Genomic DNA, 16852 nt, shown 5'->3' with positions numbered 1-16852 from the left:
TGAAAAAAATAAAAAAAACAAACATAAAAGTCCAAATCACCCTCCTTTTGCCCCATTCAAAATAAAACAAAAATAAAATAAAACCTACACGTATTTGGTATCGCCGAGTTCAGAATGACCCGATCAATGAAAAAAAAGGATTAACCTGATCACTAAACAGCGTAGCGCGAAAAAGAGTCAAAACGCCAGAATTATGTTTTTTTGGTCACCGCGACATTATATTAAAATGCAATCAAGGGCGATCAAAAGAACGTATCTGCACCAAGATGGTATCATTAAAAATGTCAGCTTGGCATGCAAAAAATAAGCCCTCACCCGACCCCAGATCCTGAAAAATGGAGATGCCATGGTTATTATTTATTTATTTATTTTCTTAGCAAAGTTTGGATTTTTTTTCACCATTTAGATAAAAAAGAACCCAGACATGTTGTGGGACCGCATTTTGTTTTGCGATTTCACCACACTTGGAATTTTTTCCCATTTTCTAGTACCTGACATGGTAAAACCAATGATGTCGTTCAAAAGTACAACTTGACCCGCAAAAAATAAGCCCTCACATGGCCATGGAGCGAAAAACAAAAATCGCTCCGGGGATTAAGGGATTAAAGACTGTAGAGAATATATGTGCTCACTTGTGCCTGAGCCAAGATGCCCCGATCTTGTCCTGCTGATTTCTCTAGCTCCTACCAACCCCTAGGATTTCTTGGACTCATGTCTCCATGGACTTCATTACTGACCTCCCACCCTCAGAAGGGATAACTTATCTGGGTGGTCATTGACAGCTTTAGTAAAGAGTGTCATTTTGTCCCTGTCTGGATTGCCTAACTCTGCAACTCATTAATCACATTGTGGGATTTCATGGTGTTCAGGAAAATAATAGTTTTGGACCGGGGGACTCGGTTCATTTCTGTAAAAAGATCAATATTGAGTTGTCTTTTTCTTCTGCCCATCACCCAGAAATCAATGGTCAGACAGAATGTACTAATCGAATAGTCGAGAAATATAGTCGTGTTATGTGTCTGATCATCAGTCTGACTGGGTGGAACATCTCCCGTTAGCTGAATTTGCTATTAATAATCAACATCAAGAATCCATTAAAACTACTCCATTTTTCTGTAATCTTGGCTTGCATCCTCGTTTCGGATACTTTTCAACTACTGTGATTGATACTGCAGAAATTTCAAAATCGCAGGATGGTCAGACCTCAGCTCCTAATATGAAAATTTATATAGGCCCAAGCTTTGGAGTTCGGGACGAGGTAAAGTTGTCCACAAAAAATATCAACCTTTAGATTCCTTCTGCCAAGCTAGGTCCCAGATTTGCTGGTCCTTATGGGATAATCAAGGCCATTAACCCTGCAGCCTTCCACCTGAAACTTCCTCCATTTTTTAAGATACCTAATGTATTTCATAATTCCCTCCTCAAGCCATATCGTTCCCCGGTTCACCCAGTCAGAAATCCTCCTCCTGTTCTAGTTAAATGAAATTTAGAGTATGAAGTGCAGAGAATCCTGGATTCTTGTGTGATAAAATGGTTTGTACATTACCTAGTGCATTGGAGTGGTTATGGCCCAGAAGAGAGATCCTGGGTCGTGATGAGCGAGTATACTTGTTATTCGAGATTTCCCGATCATGCTCAGGTGGTCTCTGAGGATTTCGGCGTGCTCGGAGATTTACAGTTATATGAAAAAGTTTGGGCACCCCTATTAATCTTAATCTTAATGTTTTATAAAAATTGTTTTTTTTTTTTGCAACAGCTATTTCAGTTTCATATATCTAATTACTGTTGGACACAGTAATGTTTCTGCCTTGAAATGAGGTTTATTGTACTAACAGAAAATGTGCAATCTGCATTCAAACAAAATTTGACAGGTGCATAAGTATGGGCACCCCACCAGAAAAGTGACATTAATATTTAGTAGATCCTCCTTTTGCAAAAATAACAGCCTCTAGTCGCTTCCTGTAGCTTTTAACCTCTTTCTGACCTCGGACGGGATAGTACGTCCGAGGTCAGATCCCCTGCTTTGATGCAGGGCTCCGCGGTGAGCCCGCATCAAAGCCGGGAAATGTCAGCTGTTTTGAACAGCTGACATGTGCCCGTAATATAAAGGCACAGATGATTGGCCTCGGGGAGACCAAAACATCCAACACCGCGGAGACACCATCACGTGTTTCTCAACGCAGTGATTCCAGAACACTGCCCCCATCCCTTATGGGAAATATGCAGATGCATGTAAAGAAGCTGCGGAGACACCATCACGTGTTTCTCGACGCAAGCAGTGAATAGCCAGGCCTTTCCCCGGGAAGGAACAACCAAGGGAAGGGCAGCATCCTATGAAGGAAAGCCACCTATGCCAAGCATGGTATCCATCCACAGACAGCTGTTTCGGGGTTTTTGCCCCTCATCAGTGTGGAGTAGGAATCTGGCTATTAGGAGCAGTGCCTAGTAAAAAGGCTATAAAGGCACAGATGATTGGCCTCGGGGAGACCAAAACATCCAACACCGCGGAGACACCCGTAATAGGCGCAGGCAGAATCGCGATCTGCCCGCACCTATTAACTAGTTAAATGCCGCTGTCAAACGCAGACAGCGGCATTTAACTACCGCTTCCGGCCAGGCGGCCGGAAATGACGTCATCGCCGACCCCCGTCACATGATCGGGGGTCGGCGATGCGTCTCCATTGTAACCATAGAGGTCCTTGAGACCTCTATGGTTACTGATCGCCGGTGGCTGTGGGCGCCACCCTGTGGTCGGCGCTCACAGCACACCTCCATTTCTGCTACATAGCAGCGATCAGCAGATCGCTGCTATGTAGCAGAGGCGATCGAGTTCTGCCTGCTTCTAGCCTCCCATGGAGGCTATTGAAGCATGGCAAAAGTAAAAAAAAAAAAGTTGAAAAAAATGTTGAAAAAAATAAAAAAAATATAAAAGTTTAAATCACCCCCCTTTCGCCCCAATCAAAATAAATCAATAAAAAAATATAAAATCTACGCATATTTGGTATCGCCGCGCTCAGAATCACCCGATCTATCAACTAAAAAAAAGCATTAACCTGATCGCTAAACAGCGTTTAAAAAATTCGAAACACCAGAATTACGTTTTTTTGGTCGCCGCGACATTGCATTAAAATGCAATAACGGGCGATCAAAAGAACGTATCTGCACTGAAATGCTATCATTAAAAACGTCATCTCGGCACGCAAAACATAAGCCCTCAACCGACCCCAGATCACGAAAAATGGAGACGCTACGGGTATCGGAATATGGCGCTTTTTTTTTTTTTTTTTTTTTTAAGAAAAGTTTGGAATTTTTTTTCACCACTTAGGTAAAAAATAACCTAGTCATGTTAGGTGTCTATGAACTCGTACTGACCTGGAGAATCATAATGGCAAGTCAGTTTTAGCATTTAGTGAACCTAGCAAAAAAGCCAAACAAAAAACAAGTGTGGGACTGCACTTTTTTTGCAATGTCACCGCACTTGGAATTTTTTTCCTGTTTTCTAGTACACGACATGCTAAAACCAATGATGTCGTTCAAAAGTACAACTCGTCCCGCAAAAAATAAGCCCTCACGTGGCCAAATTGACGGAAAAATAAATAAGTTATGGCTCTGGGAAGGAGGGGAGCGAAAAACGAACACGGAAAAACGAAAAATCCCAAGGTCATGAAAGGGTTAATGAGTCCCTGGATCCTGGATGAAAGTATTTTTGACCATTACTCTTTACAAAACAATTCCAGTTCAGTTAAGTTTGATAGTCGCCGAGCATGGACAGCCCTCTTCAAATGATCCCACAGATGTTCAATGATATTCAGGTCTGGGGACTGGGATGGCCATTCCAAAACAGTGTAATTGTTCCTCTGCATGAATGCCTGAGTAGATTTGGAGCGATGTTTTGGATCATTGTCTTGCTGAAAGATCCATCCCCTGCGTAACTTCAACTTTGTCACTGATTCATCATGAACATTATTGTCAAGAATCTGCTGATACTGAGAGGAATCCATGCGTCCCTCAACTTTAACAAGATTCCCGGTGCCGGCATTGGCCACACAGCCCCAAAGCATGATGGAACCTCCACCAAATTTTACTGTGGGTAGCAAGTGTTTTTCTTGGAATGCTGTGTTTTTTGGCCACCATGCATAACGCCTTTTTGTATGACCAAACAACTCAATCTTGGTTTCATCAGTCCACAGGACCTTCTTCCAAAAAGAAATTGGCTTCTCCAAATGTGCTTTTGCATCCCTCAGCCGACTCTGTTTGTGGCGTGCTCGCAGAAACGGCTTCTTTCGCATCACTCTCCCATACAGCTTCTCCTTGTGCAAAGTGCGTTGTATAGTTGACCGAGGCACAGTGACACCATCTGCAGCAAGTTGATGCTGCAGCTCTCTGGAGGTGGTCTGAGGATTGTCCTTGACTGATCTCACCATTCTTCTTCTCTGCCTTTCTGATGTTTTTCTTGGCCTGCCACTTCTGGCCTTAACAAGAACTGTACCTGTGTTCTTCTATTTCCTTACTATGTTCCTCACAGTGGAAATTGACAGGTTAAATCTCTGAGACAGCTTTTTGTATCCTTCCCCTGAACAACTATGTTGAATAATCTTTGTTTTCAGAACATTAGACAGTTGTTTTGAGGAGCCCATGATGCCACTCTTCAGAGGAGATTCAAACAGGAGAACAACTTGCAAGTGGCCACTTTAACCCCTTCCCGACCTTTGACGCCACGTAGGCATCATGAAAGTCGGTGCCAATCCGACCCATGACGCCTATGCGGCGTCATGGAAAGATCGCGTCCCTGCAGACCGGGTGAAAGGGTTAACTCCCATTTCACCCGATCTGCAGGGACAGGGGGAGTGGTAGTTTAGCCCAGGGGGGGTGGCTTCACCCCCTCGTGGCTACGATCGCTCTGATTGGCTGTTGAAAGTGAAACTGCCAATCAGAGCGATTTGTAATATTTCACCCATTATAACGGGTGAAATATTACAATCCAGCCATGGCCGATGCTGCAATATCATCGGCCATGGCTGGAAATACTAGTGTGCCCCCACCCCACCCCTCCGATCGCCCCCCCACCCGCCGATCTGGCCGGTACACTGCTCCGGCTCCCCTCCGTCCAGTGCTCCGCTCCCCCCCGTGCTCGTGTCCGCTCCCCCCGTGCTCCAATCACCCCCCCGTGCTCCAATCACCCCCCCTGCACTCCGATCCACCCCCCCCGTGCTCCGTTCCACCCCCCCGTGCTCCGTTCCAGCCCCCCCGTGCTCCGTTCCACGCCCCCCGCGCTCCGTTCCACCCCTCCCGCGCTCCGATTCCCCCCCCGTGCTCCGATCCCCCCCCCCCCCGTGGTCCCCCCCCCCCGTGGTCCCCCCCCACCCTATCATACTTACCGATCCAGCCGTGGTCCCATCCGTCTTCTCCCGGGCGCCGCCATCTTCCAAAATGGCGGGCGCATGCGCAGTGCGCCCGCCGAATCTGCCGGCCAGCAGATTCGTTCCAAAGTGCATTTTGATCACTGAGATATAATCTATCTCAGTGATCAAAATAAAAAAAATAATAAATGACCCCCCCCCTTTGTCACCCCCATAGGTAGGGACAATAAAAAAATAAAGAAATTTTTTTTTTCCACTAATGTTAGAATAGGGTTAGGGTTAGGGGTAGGGTTAGGGTTAGGGGTAGGGTTAGGGGTAGGGCTAGGGTTAGGGTTAGGGGTAGGGTTAGGGGTAGGGTTAGGGTTAGGGGTAGGGTTAGGGCTAGGGTTAGGGCTAGGGTTAGGGTTAGGGTTAGGAATGTGCACACGTATTCTGGTCCTCTGCGGATTTTTCCGCTGCGGATTTGATAAATCCGCAGTGCTAAACCGCTGCGGATTTATGGCGGATTTACCGCGTATTTTTCTGCGCATTTCACTGCGGTTTTACAATTGCGATTTTCTATTGGAGCAGTTGTAAAACCGCTGCGGAATCCGCACAAAGAAGTGACATGCTGTGGAATGTAAACCGCTGCGTTTCCGTGCAGTTTTTCCGCAGCATGTGTACAGCGATTTTTGTTTCCCATAGGTTTACATTGAACTGTACACTCATGGGAAACTGCTGCGGATCCGCAGCGTTTTCCGCAGCGTGTGCACATACCTTTAGAATTAGGCTATGTGCACACGGTGCTGATTTGGCTGCGGATTCGCAGCAGTGTTCCATCAGGTTTACAGTACCATGTAAACATATGAAAAACCAAATCCGCTGTGCCCATGGTGCGGAAAATACCGCGCGGGAACGCTGCGTTGTATTTTCCGCAGCATGTCAATTCTTTGTGCGGATTCCGCAGCGTTTTACACCTGTTCCTCAATAGGAATCCGCAGGTGAAATCCGCACAAAAAACACTGGAAATCCGCGGAAAATCCGCAGGTAAAACACAGTGCCTTTTACCCGCAGATTTTTCAAAAATGGTGCGGAAATATCTCACACGAATCCGCAACGTGGGCACATAGCCTTAGGGTTAGGGTTGGAATTAGGGTTGTGGTTAGGGTTAGGGGTGTGTTGGGGTTAGTGTTGTGGTTAGGGGTGTGTTGGGGTTAGGGTTGTGATTAGGATTATGGCTACAGTTGGGATTAGGGTTAGGGGTGTGTTGGGGTTAGTGTTGGAGTTAGAATTGAGGGGTTACCACTGTTTAGGCACATCAGGGGTCTCCAAACGCAACATGGCGCCACCATTGATTCCAGCCAATCTCGTATTCAAAAAGTCAAATGGTGCTCCCTCACTTCCGAGCCCTGACATGTGCCCAAACAGTGGTTTACCCCCACATATGGGGTACCAGCATACTCAGGACAAACTGCGCAACAATTACTGGGGTCCAATTTCTCCTGTTACCCTTGTGAATCTAAAAAAATGCTTGCTAAAACATAATTTTTGAGGAAAGAAAAATGATTTTTTATTTTCACGGCTCTGCGTTGTAAACGTCTGTGAAGCACTTGGGGGTTCAAAGTGCTCACCACATATCTAGATAAGTTCCTTGGGGGGTCTAGTTTCTAAAATGGGGTCACTTGTGGGGGGTTTCTACTGTTTAGGCACACCAGGGGCTCTGCAAACGCAACGTGACACCCGCAGACCATTCCATCAAAGTCTGCATTTCAAGTCACTACTTCCCTTCTGAACCCCGACGTGTGCCCAAACAGTGGTTTACCCCCACATATGGGGTATCAGCGTACTCAGGAGAAACTGGACAACAACTTTTGGGGTCCAATTTCTCCTGTAACCCTTGGGAAAATAAAAAATTCTGGGCTAAATAATTATTTTTGAGGAAAGAAAACGTATTTATTATTTTCACGGCTCTGCATTATAAACTTCTATGAAGCACTTGGGGGTTCAAAGTGCTCACCACACATCTAGATAAGTTCCTTTCAGGGTCTAGTTTCCAAAATGGGGTCACTTGTGGGGGGTTTCTACTGTTTAGGCACATCAGGGGCTCTGCAAACGCAACGTGACGCCCGCAGAGCATTCCATCAAAGTCTGCATTTCAAAACATCACTACTTCAATTCCAAGCCCCGGCATGTGCCCAAACAGTAGTTTACCCCCACATATGGGGTATCACCGTACTCAGGAGAAACTGGACAACAAATATTGGGGTCAAAATTCTCCTGTTACCCTTGGGAAAATAAAAAATTCTGGGCTAAATAATTATTTTTGAGGAAAGAAAACGTATTTATTATTTTCACGGCTCTGCATTATAAACTTCTATGAAGCACTTGGGGGTTCAAAGTGCTCACCACACATCTAGATAAGTTCCTTTGGGGGTCTAGTTTCCAAAATGGGGTCACTTGTGGGGGGTTTCTACTGTTAAGCCACATCAGGGGCTCTGCAAACGCAACGTGACGCCCACAGAGCATTCCATCAAAGTCTGCATTTCAAAACGTCACTACTTCACTTCCGAGCCCCGGCATGTGCCCAAACAGTGATTTACCCCCACATATGGGGTATCAGCGTACTCAGGAGAAACTGGACAACAACTTTTGGGGTCAAATTTCTCCTGTTACCCTTGGGAAAATAAAAAATTGCAGGCTAAAAGATCATTTTTGAGAAAATAATTTTTTTTTTTATTTTCATGGCTCTGCGTTATAAACTTCTGTGAAGCACTTGGGGGTTCAAAGTCCTCACCACACATCTAGATTAGTTCCTTTGGGGGTCTAGTTTCTAAAATGGTGTCATTTCTGGGGGATCTCCAATGTTTAGGCACACAGGGGCTCTCCAAACGTGACATGGTGTCCGCTAATGATTGGAGCTAATTTTCCATTTAAAAAGCCAAATGGCGTGCCATCCCTTCCGAGCCCTGCCGTGCGCCCAAACAGTGGTTTACCCCCACATATGGGGTATCAGCGTACTCAGGACAAACTGGACAACAATATTTGGGGTCCAATTTCTCCTATTATCCTTGGCAAAATAGGAAATTCCAGGCTAAAAAATCATTTTTGAGGAAAGAAAAATTATTTTTTATTTTCATGGCTCTGCGTTATAAACTTCTGTGAAGCACCTGGGGGTTTAAAGTGCTCAATATGCATCTAGATAAGTTCCCTGGGGGGTCTAGTTTCCAAAATGGGGTCACTTGTGCGGGAGCTCCAATGTTTAGGCACACAGGGGCTCTCCAAACGCGACATGGTGTCCGCTAACAATTGGAGCTAATTTTCCATTCAAAAAGTCAAATGGCGCGCCTTCTCTTCCGAGCCCTGCCGAGTGCCCAAACAGTGGTTTACCCCCACATATGAGGTATCGGCGTACTCGGGAGAAATTGCCCAACAAATTTTATGATCCATTTTATCCTACTGCCCATGTGAAAATGAAAAAATTGAGGCGAAAAGAATTTTTTTGTGAAAAAAAATTACTTTTTCATTTTTACAGATCAATTTGTGAAGCACCTGAGGGTTTAAAGTGCTCACTAGGCATCTAAATTAGTTCCTTGGGGGGTCTAGTTTCCAAAATGGGGTCACTTGTGGGGGAGCGCCAATGTTTAGGCACACAGGAGCTATCCAAACGCGACATGGTGTCCGCTAACGATGGAAATAATTTTTCATTCAAAAAGTCAAATGGCGCTCCTTCCCTTCCGAGCCTTACCATGTGCCCAAACAGTGGTTTACCTCCACATGTGAGGTATTGGTGTACTCAGGAGAAATTGCCCAACACATTTTAGGATCCATTTTATCCTGTTGCCCATGTGAAAATGAAAAAATTGAGGCTAAAAGAATTTTTTTGTGAAAAAAAAGTACTTTTTCATTTTTACGGATCAATTTGTGAAGCACCTGGGGGTTCAAAGTGCTCACTATGCATCTAGATAAGTTCCTTGGGGCGTCTAGTTTCCAAAATGGGGTCACTTGTGGGGGAGCTCCAATTTTTAGGCACACGGGGGCTCTCCAAACGTGACATGGTGTCCGCTAAAGAGTGGAGCCAATTTTTGATTCAAAAAGTCAAATGGCGCTCCTTCCCTTCCAAGCCCTGCCGTGCGCCAAAACAGTGGTTTACCCCCACATATGAGGTATCAGCGTACTCAGAACAAATTGGACAACAACTTTCGTGGTTCAGTTTCTCCTTTTACCATTGGGAAAATAAAAAAATTGTTGCTAAAAGATAATTTTTGTGACTAAAAAGTTAAATGTTCATTTTTTCCTTCCATGTTGCTTCTGCTGCTGTGAAGCACCTGAAGGGTTAATAAACTTCTTGAATGTGGTTTTGAGTACCTTGAGGGGTGCAGTTTTTAGAATGGTGTCACTTTTGGGTATTTTCAGCCAAATAGACCCCTCAAACTGACTTCAAATGTGAGGTGGTCCCTAAAAAAAATGGTTTTGTAAATTTCGTTGTAAAAATGACAAATCGCTGGTCGAATTTTAACCCTTATAACTTCCTAACAAAAAAAAATTTTGTTTCCAAAATTGTGCTGATGTAAAGTAAACATGTGGGAAATGTTATTTATTAACTATTTTGTGTCACATATCTCTCTGGTTTAACAGAATAAAAATTCAAAATGTGAAAATTGCGAAATTTTCAAAATTTTCGCCAAATTTCCGTGTTTATCACAAATAAATGCAGAATTTATTGACCTAAATTTACCACTAACATGAAGCCCAATATGTCACGAAAAAACAATCTCAGAACCGCTAGGATCCGTTGAAGCGTTCCTGAGTTATTACCTCATAAAGGGACACTGGTCAGAATTGCAAAAAACGGCAAGGTCTTTAAGGTCAAAATAGGCTGGGTCTTGAAGGGGTTAAGTAGCTTTTCTCATGATTGCATACACCTGGCTATGAAGTTCAAAGCTCGGTGAGGTTAGAAAACCAAAAAAAGTGCTTTAGTAAGTCAGTAAAAAGTAGGTAGGAGTATTTAAAACAAGAAAATGATAAGGGTGCCCATACTTATGCACCTGTCAAATTTTGTTTGAATGCAGATTGCACATTTTCTGTTAGTACAATAAACCTAATTTCAAGGCAGAAACATTACTGTGTCCAACAGTTATTAGATCTATGAAACTGAAATAGCTGTTGCAAAAAACCCAATTTTTATAAAACATTAAGCTTAAGATTAATAGGGGTGCCCAAACTTTTTTATATAACTGTAGTTTATGTCGACGCAGCTGCATGATTTGCGGCTACTAGCCAGCTTGATTACGGGTTGCGGGTGCTTAACAAGCAGGCAATCCTCACATGTATTCAATCTGTCTAGCAGTCATAAATCACGCAGCTGCATCAACAATCTAAATCTCAGAGCACGCCAAAATACTCGGAGACCACCCGAGCATACTCAGGAAATCTCAAGTAACGAGTATACTCACTCATCACTAATCCTGGGTCCTGGAGAGTAATTTCAACACCAAAAATCTGATCAGGAGGTTTCATGCTGGGTTTCTAAATAAACCTGGTTCTAAGGGTCCAGAGGCCCCCTCATAAAAGGAGGTGTACTGTCACATTTCCACCAGAACCTGCCCCTGCGACTTCTGTCGCCAGGTGTCACCATATTAACTCTGTGGGTGGTGCTGGTGATAGAAATGTCAGAACCAGAAGCTCTGGACGGCAGGCTCTGTCCAGCCACAAAGGTTATAGTGGCTGGGACTTGTAGTGCCATCAAGTCTGGCAGTATGGGTGTGTGTGCTTCCAGCTGAAGTTATCAGGTCTCTGCTCCAGCTAATTGGAGAGTACCACACCCTACTTAAGCTTCCTGCTGGCAGGTGCCAGCTATAGCTTAGTGTTTTCCTGGCTTGGTGTGTGGCTCCTCCTGCTGGATTCTTTAGAGCAGGGGTCCCCAACTCCAGTCCTCAAGGCCCACCAACAGGTCATGTTTTCAGGATTTCCTTTGCATTGCACAGGTGATGCAATTATTACCTGGGCAAGACTAAGGAAATCCTGAAAACATCACATGTTGGTGGGCCTTGAGGACTGGAGTTGGGGACCCCTGCTTTAGAGTATTCCTGTTTTGACCATGGTTTCTATCTGACTATTCTTGCGGATCCTGATTTTGTCCATGACGTGACATCTCAGCTCTGACCCTGCTTGGCGACCATTCCTACCTCAGGACAGCAGCCCTTCCTTGGGAGCTTTCCACTGGGTCCTATTGCAAAACCAGATCCCTGTGCAGGGGTGAGAGGGTATTGGGATTTCTCTGGAGTCTGCCAGACGGAGTGGCTGGTGCCGAATCTGTCTGATGTGGCCTCTGGCCGAAGTTACAGACTGTTATGTCAGCGGGGAACCTAATAATGGTCTTCAGTGCTACCATCTTAGTGGCCCTAAAAGTGGACACAAGCGGTAACTTGTCTTGTGCAAAAGAAAGAAAAAAGAAACTTTCCAGCCCCAGACAAAAGCAGGATCCAGAAAATATTGGGATTTTACGGGACGTCCGCACTGTAGGTGGCAAAAGCCACACACTGATGCACCCCGTCCTGCATCGCTCATCACCTTCAGGGTCGCACTATCGGTCCACCATACCTGCTCCTTGATGTCCCACACACAAACGTCAAGATTTAAGAATAATGCAATGAATACACAGGATTTTCCGGGTAAAATATATACATTATCAGTGAATGGATGTTTAAATCCCGCACCAATATCACTGATTGGTCGTGGCCGGCTGGCCACGACCAATCAACAAAGCGTGGTTCAAATCCCGCACCAATTCGCGACCGGACTGCGACGGTCGCTGATTGGTCGCGGGCAGCTGGCGAGACCAATCAGCAACGCGGGATTTCCGTTACTGACAAACAGACAGAATTAGACGATTATATAGTAGATACCCGATGCGTTAGAATCGGGCCACCACCTAGTATTCATATAAACATTGGTGCTTACATTTATGTTTTAACCCATTGGACACAATGCCATTGTTTTTCTCCTGTTTTAAGAGTCAAAACTTTTAGTCATCTATCACTGTATGACAGCTTGTTTTCTACAGGATGACTTATAGTTTTCAAAGACACCATTTATTTTACCAAACTTAAAAACGGGGAAAAATTTTATTCTCTCCCTTACACACTGTCCTCCATGTTGTTCTCTCCCTCACAGACTGTCCTCCATGTTATTCTCTCCCTCACACACTGTCCTCCATGTTATTTTCTCCCTCACACACTGTCCTCCATGTTATTCTCTCCCTCACAGACTGTCCTTCATGTTATTCTCTTCCTCACACACTGTCCTCCATGTTATTCTCTCCCTCACAGGCTGTCCTCCATGTTATTCTCTCCCTCACACACTGTCCTCCATGTTATTCTCTCCCTCACACACTGTCCTCCATGTTATTCTCTCCCTCACAGACTGTCCTTCATGTTATTCTCTCCCTCACAGACTGTCTTCCATGTTATTCTCTCCCTCACAGACTGTCCTTCATGTTATTCTCTCCCTCACAGACTGTCCTCCATGTTATTCCCTCCCTCACAGACTGTCCTTCATGTTATTCTCTCCCTCACAGACTGTCCTTCATGTTATTCTCGCCCTCACAGACTGTCCTCAATGTTATTCTCTCCCTCACACACTGTCCTTCATGTTATTCTCTCCCTCACAGATTGTCCTCCATGTTATTCTCTCCCTCACAGACTGTCCTTCATGTTATTCTCTCCCTCACAGACTGTCCTTCATGTTATTCTCTCCCTCACAGACTGTACTTCATGCTATTCTCTCCCTCACAGACTGTCCTTCATGTTATTCTCTCCCTCACAGATTGTCCTTCATGTTATTCTCTCCCTCACAGACTGTCCTTCATGTTATTCTCTCCCTCACAGACTGTCCTCCATGTTATTCTCTCCCTCACACACTGTCCTCCATGTTATTCTCTCCCTCACAGGCTGTCCTCCATGTTATTCTCTCCCTCACACACTGTCCTCCATGTTATTCTCTCCCTCACAGACTGTCCTTCATGTTATTCTCGCCCTCACAGACTGTCCTCAATGTTAGTCTCTCCCTCACACACTGTCCTTCATGTTATTCTCTCCCTCACAGATTGTCCTCCATGTTATTCTCTCCCTCACAGACTGACTTCCATGTCATTCTCTCCCTCACAGACTGTCCTCCATGTTATTCTCTCTCTCACACACTGTCCTCCATGTTATTCTCTCCCTCACAGACTGTCCTCCATGTTATTCTCACCCTCACAGACTGTCCTTCATGTTATTCTCTCCCTCAGAGTCTGTCCTCCATGTTATTCTCTCCCTCAGAGACTGTCCTCCATGTTATTCTCTCCCTCACAGACTGTCCTCCATGTTATTCTCTCCCTCACAGACTGTCTTCCATGTTATTCTCTCCCTCACAGACTGTCCTCCATGTTATTCTCTCCCACACAGACTATCCTCCATGTTATTCTCTCCCTCACAGACTGTCCTCCATGTTATTCTCTCCCACACAGACTGTCTTCCGTTATTCTATCCCTCACAGACTGTCCTCCCTGTTATTCTCTCCCTCACAGACTGTCCTCCATGTTATTCTCTCCCTCACAGACTGTCCTCCATGTTATTCTCTCCCTCACAGACTGTCCTCCATGTTATTCTCTCCCTCACAGACTGTCTTCCATGTTATTCTCTCCCTCACAGACTGTCCTCCATGTTATTCTCTCCCTCACAGACTGTCTTCCATGTTATTCTCTCCCTCACAGACTGTCCTCCCTGTTATTCTCTCCCTCACAGACTGTCCTTCATGTTATTCTCTCCCTCACAGACTGTCCTCCCTGTTATTCTCTCCCTCACAGACTGTCCTTCATGTTATTCTCTCCCTCACAGACTGTCCTCCCTGTTATTCTCTCCCTCACAGACTGTCCTTCATGTTATTCTCTCCCTCACAGACTGTCCTTCATGTTATTCTCGCCCTCACAGACTGTCCTCCATGTTATTCTCTCCCTCACAGACTGTTCTCCATGTTATTCTCTCCCTCACACACTGTCCTTCATGTTATTCTCTCCCTCACAGACTGTCCTCCCTGTTATTCTCGCCCTCACAGACTGTCCTTCATGTTATTCTCTCCCTCACAGACTGTCCTTCATGTTATTCTCTCCTTCACAGACTGTCCTCCCTGTTATTCTCTCCCTCACAGACTGTCCTCCATGTTATACTCTCCCTCACAGACTGTCCTTCATGTTATACTCTCCCTCACAGACTGTCCTCCATGTTATTCTCTCCCTCACAGACTGTCCTCCATGTTATTCTCTCCCTCACAGACTGTTCTCCATGTTATTCTCTCCCTCACAGACTGTCCTCCCTGTTATTCTCTCCCTCACAGACTGTCCTCCATGTTATTCTCTCCCTCACAGACTGTCCTCCATGTTATTCTCTCCCTCACAGACTGTTCTCCATGTTATTCTCTCCCTCACAGACTGTCCTCCATGTTATTCTCTCCCTCACAGACTGTCCTCCATGTTATTCTCTCCCTCACAGACTGTCCTCCATGTTATTCTCTCCCTCACAGACTGCCCTTCATGTTATTCTTGTTCTAGTATATGTATGTAGTTTATTTATGAACACTGATTGGTCGAGGCTGGCCGGGCGCGACCAATCAGTGATGCGGGATTTCAGTTACAGACAAACAGACCCGTAGATAATTATATATATAGATAGATACAGTTACAGCATGAGGGCACAATCAGGGTGAGGACTGTCCTCATCCTTAGGCTGCCGTCACACTATCAGTATTTGGTCAGTATTTTACATCAGTATTTGTAGCCAAAACCAGGAGTGGGTGATAAACGTAGAAGTGGTGCAGATGTTTCTATTATACTTTTCCTCTAATTGTTCCACTCCTGGTTTTGGCTTACAAATACTGATGTAAATACTGAACAAATACTGATAGTGTGACCGCAGCCTAAAACAGAGAACAGTCTAATCTAATTACCTCCAAACAGGGAGGCACCACACTCACCTGCAAATAGAGGGCTCTGCTACCTCTGAGAAATGATTTCCAGTCAAAGTATCCCAGGACGATCACCTGATGTGCTTCTAACAAGAAGCTGCCATGTGTTCCACTGACAGGAAGTGCCATGCATTCCAAATACAGGAAGTTTGTGTTCCACAGACAGGAAGTGCCATGCATTCCAAATACAGGAAGTTTGTGTTCCACTGACAGGAAGTGCCATGCATTCCAAATACAGGAAGTTTGTGTTCCACAGACAGGAAGTGCCATGCATTCCAAATACAGGAAGTTTGTGTTCCACTGACAGGAAGTGCCATGCATTCCAAATACAGGAAGTTTGTGTTCCACACACAGGAAGTGCCATGCATTCCAAATGCAGGAAGTTTGTGTTCCACTGATAGGAAGTGCCATGCATTCCAAATACAGAAAATTTTTGTTCCACTGACAGGAAGTGCCATGCATTCCAAATACAGGAAGTTTGTGTTCCACAGACAGGAAGTGCCATGCATTCCAAATACAGGAAGTTTGTATTCCACAGACAGGAAGTGCCATGCATTCCAAATACAGAAAGTTTTTGTTCCACTGACAGGAAGTGCCATGCATTCCAAATACAGGAAGTTTGTATTCCACAGACAGGAAGTGCCATGCATTCCAAATACAGGAAGTTTGAGCTCCACAGATAGGCAGCTCTTTTCCTTCTTGTTTACCTCTCTATGTAGTTGACCTAAAATAAGGGCAGGGCCGACTTCAGCACTCAACGCACCCGGGCAAGTGCCGGGGCCCTGAGCAGGCGGGGGTTGAGGGGCTGACTTGCCGTTGGGGACACTGGCACACTATGGGGGCCCGGTGTCTGTGCCAGTGCCGGTGCCCATGAATTGCACCCCTGCTTACTCAGGACCCCAGCACTTATGCGGCATCTTCCGCATCTTCTGAATGTGACGTTCAGGCAGAGAGTGCGATGTTGTCACATCTAGAGTTGAGCGAATTTGATAGGGTCCCTGCTTATTCGGCAAGCTACAGCTCTTACTGAATAACCTACAGAGGGAACCCTGATACATAGAGCGACCCGGCTGATGAGCTGTCCAGTGCCGCAGCTGCCTGTGTCACTGTTACAGCACATGCATGGATGGTATGTGTGTTGAGCTCTCCATGCATGTGCTGTGACCGTGACACAGCCGTGATACATGCAGCTGCAGCACTGGACAGCTGATCAGCCGGCGCTCCATGTATCAGGGTTCTCTCTGCAGCTTTTTTTGGCAAGAGCTCTAGCTTGCCGAATAAGCAGGGACCCGATCAAATTTGCTCAATTCCAGTCACGTCTGTGTGCCATTTCCCTGAACAGTCAGTGCAGAGAGCCGGAAGATATCAACGGTGAGGAGTCTGGAGCACAGCAGCGGCCAGCGACGAGAGTTCAGTATTTCATGTATTTTGCTTTTGATGTTTGCAGCATCTTATGAGGCCCATCATACACTGGACAATCATATTTGGGGCCCATGATACCCTGGAGAATCATA

The 16852-nt window shown here is 45.4% G+C and overlaps 1 protein-coding gene across 1 annotated transcript in view; it reads right to left on the bottom strand.

Annotated features, from left to right (window-relative positions):
- Positions 1–15472, bottom strand: part of LOC138671391 (gastrula zinc finger protein XlCGF57.1-like) — a 28596-nt gene extending 13124 nt beyond the window's left edge. The window contains exon 1 of the mRNA XM_069759530.1: positions 15348–15472. The gene's annotated coding sequence lies outside the window, so the exon portion shown is untranslated. The remainder of the gene's footprint in view (positions 1–15347) is intronic.
- Positions 15473–16852: the final 1380 nt, after the last annotated feature.

The sequence above is a fragment of the Ranitomeya imitator genome, chromosome 3 (assembly GCF_032444005.1).
Source record: "Ranitomeya imitator isolate aRanImi1 chromosome 3, aRanImi1.pri, whole genome shotgun sequence".
Lineage (NCBI taxonomy): Eukaryota > Metazoa > Chordata > Amphibia > Anura > Dendrobatidae > Ranitomeya > Ranitomeya imitator.
This window is presented reverse-complemented; position numbering and strand designations above follow the sequence as displayed.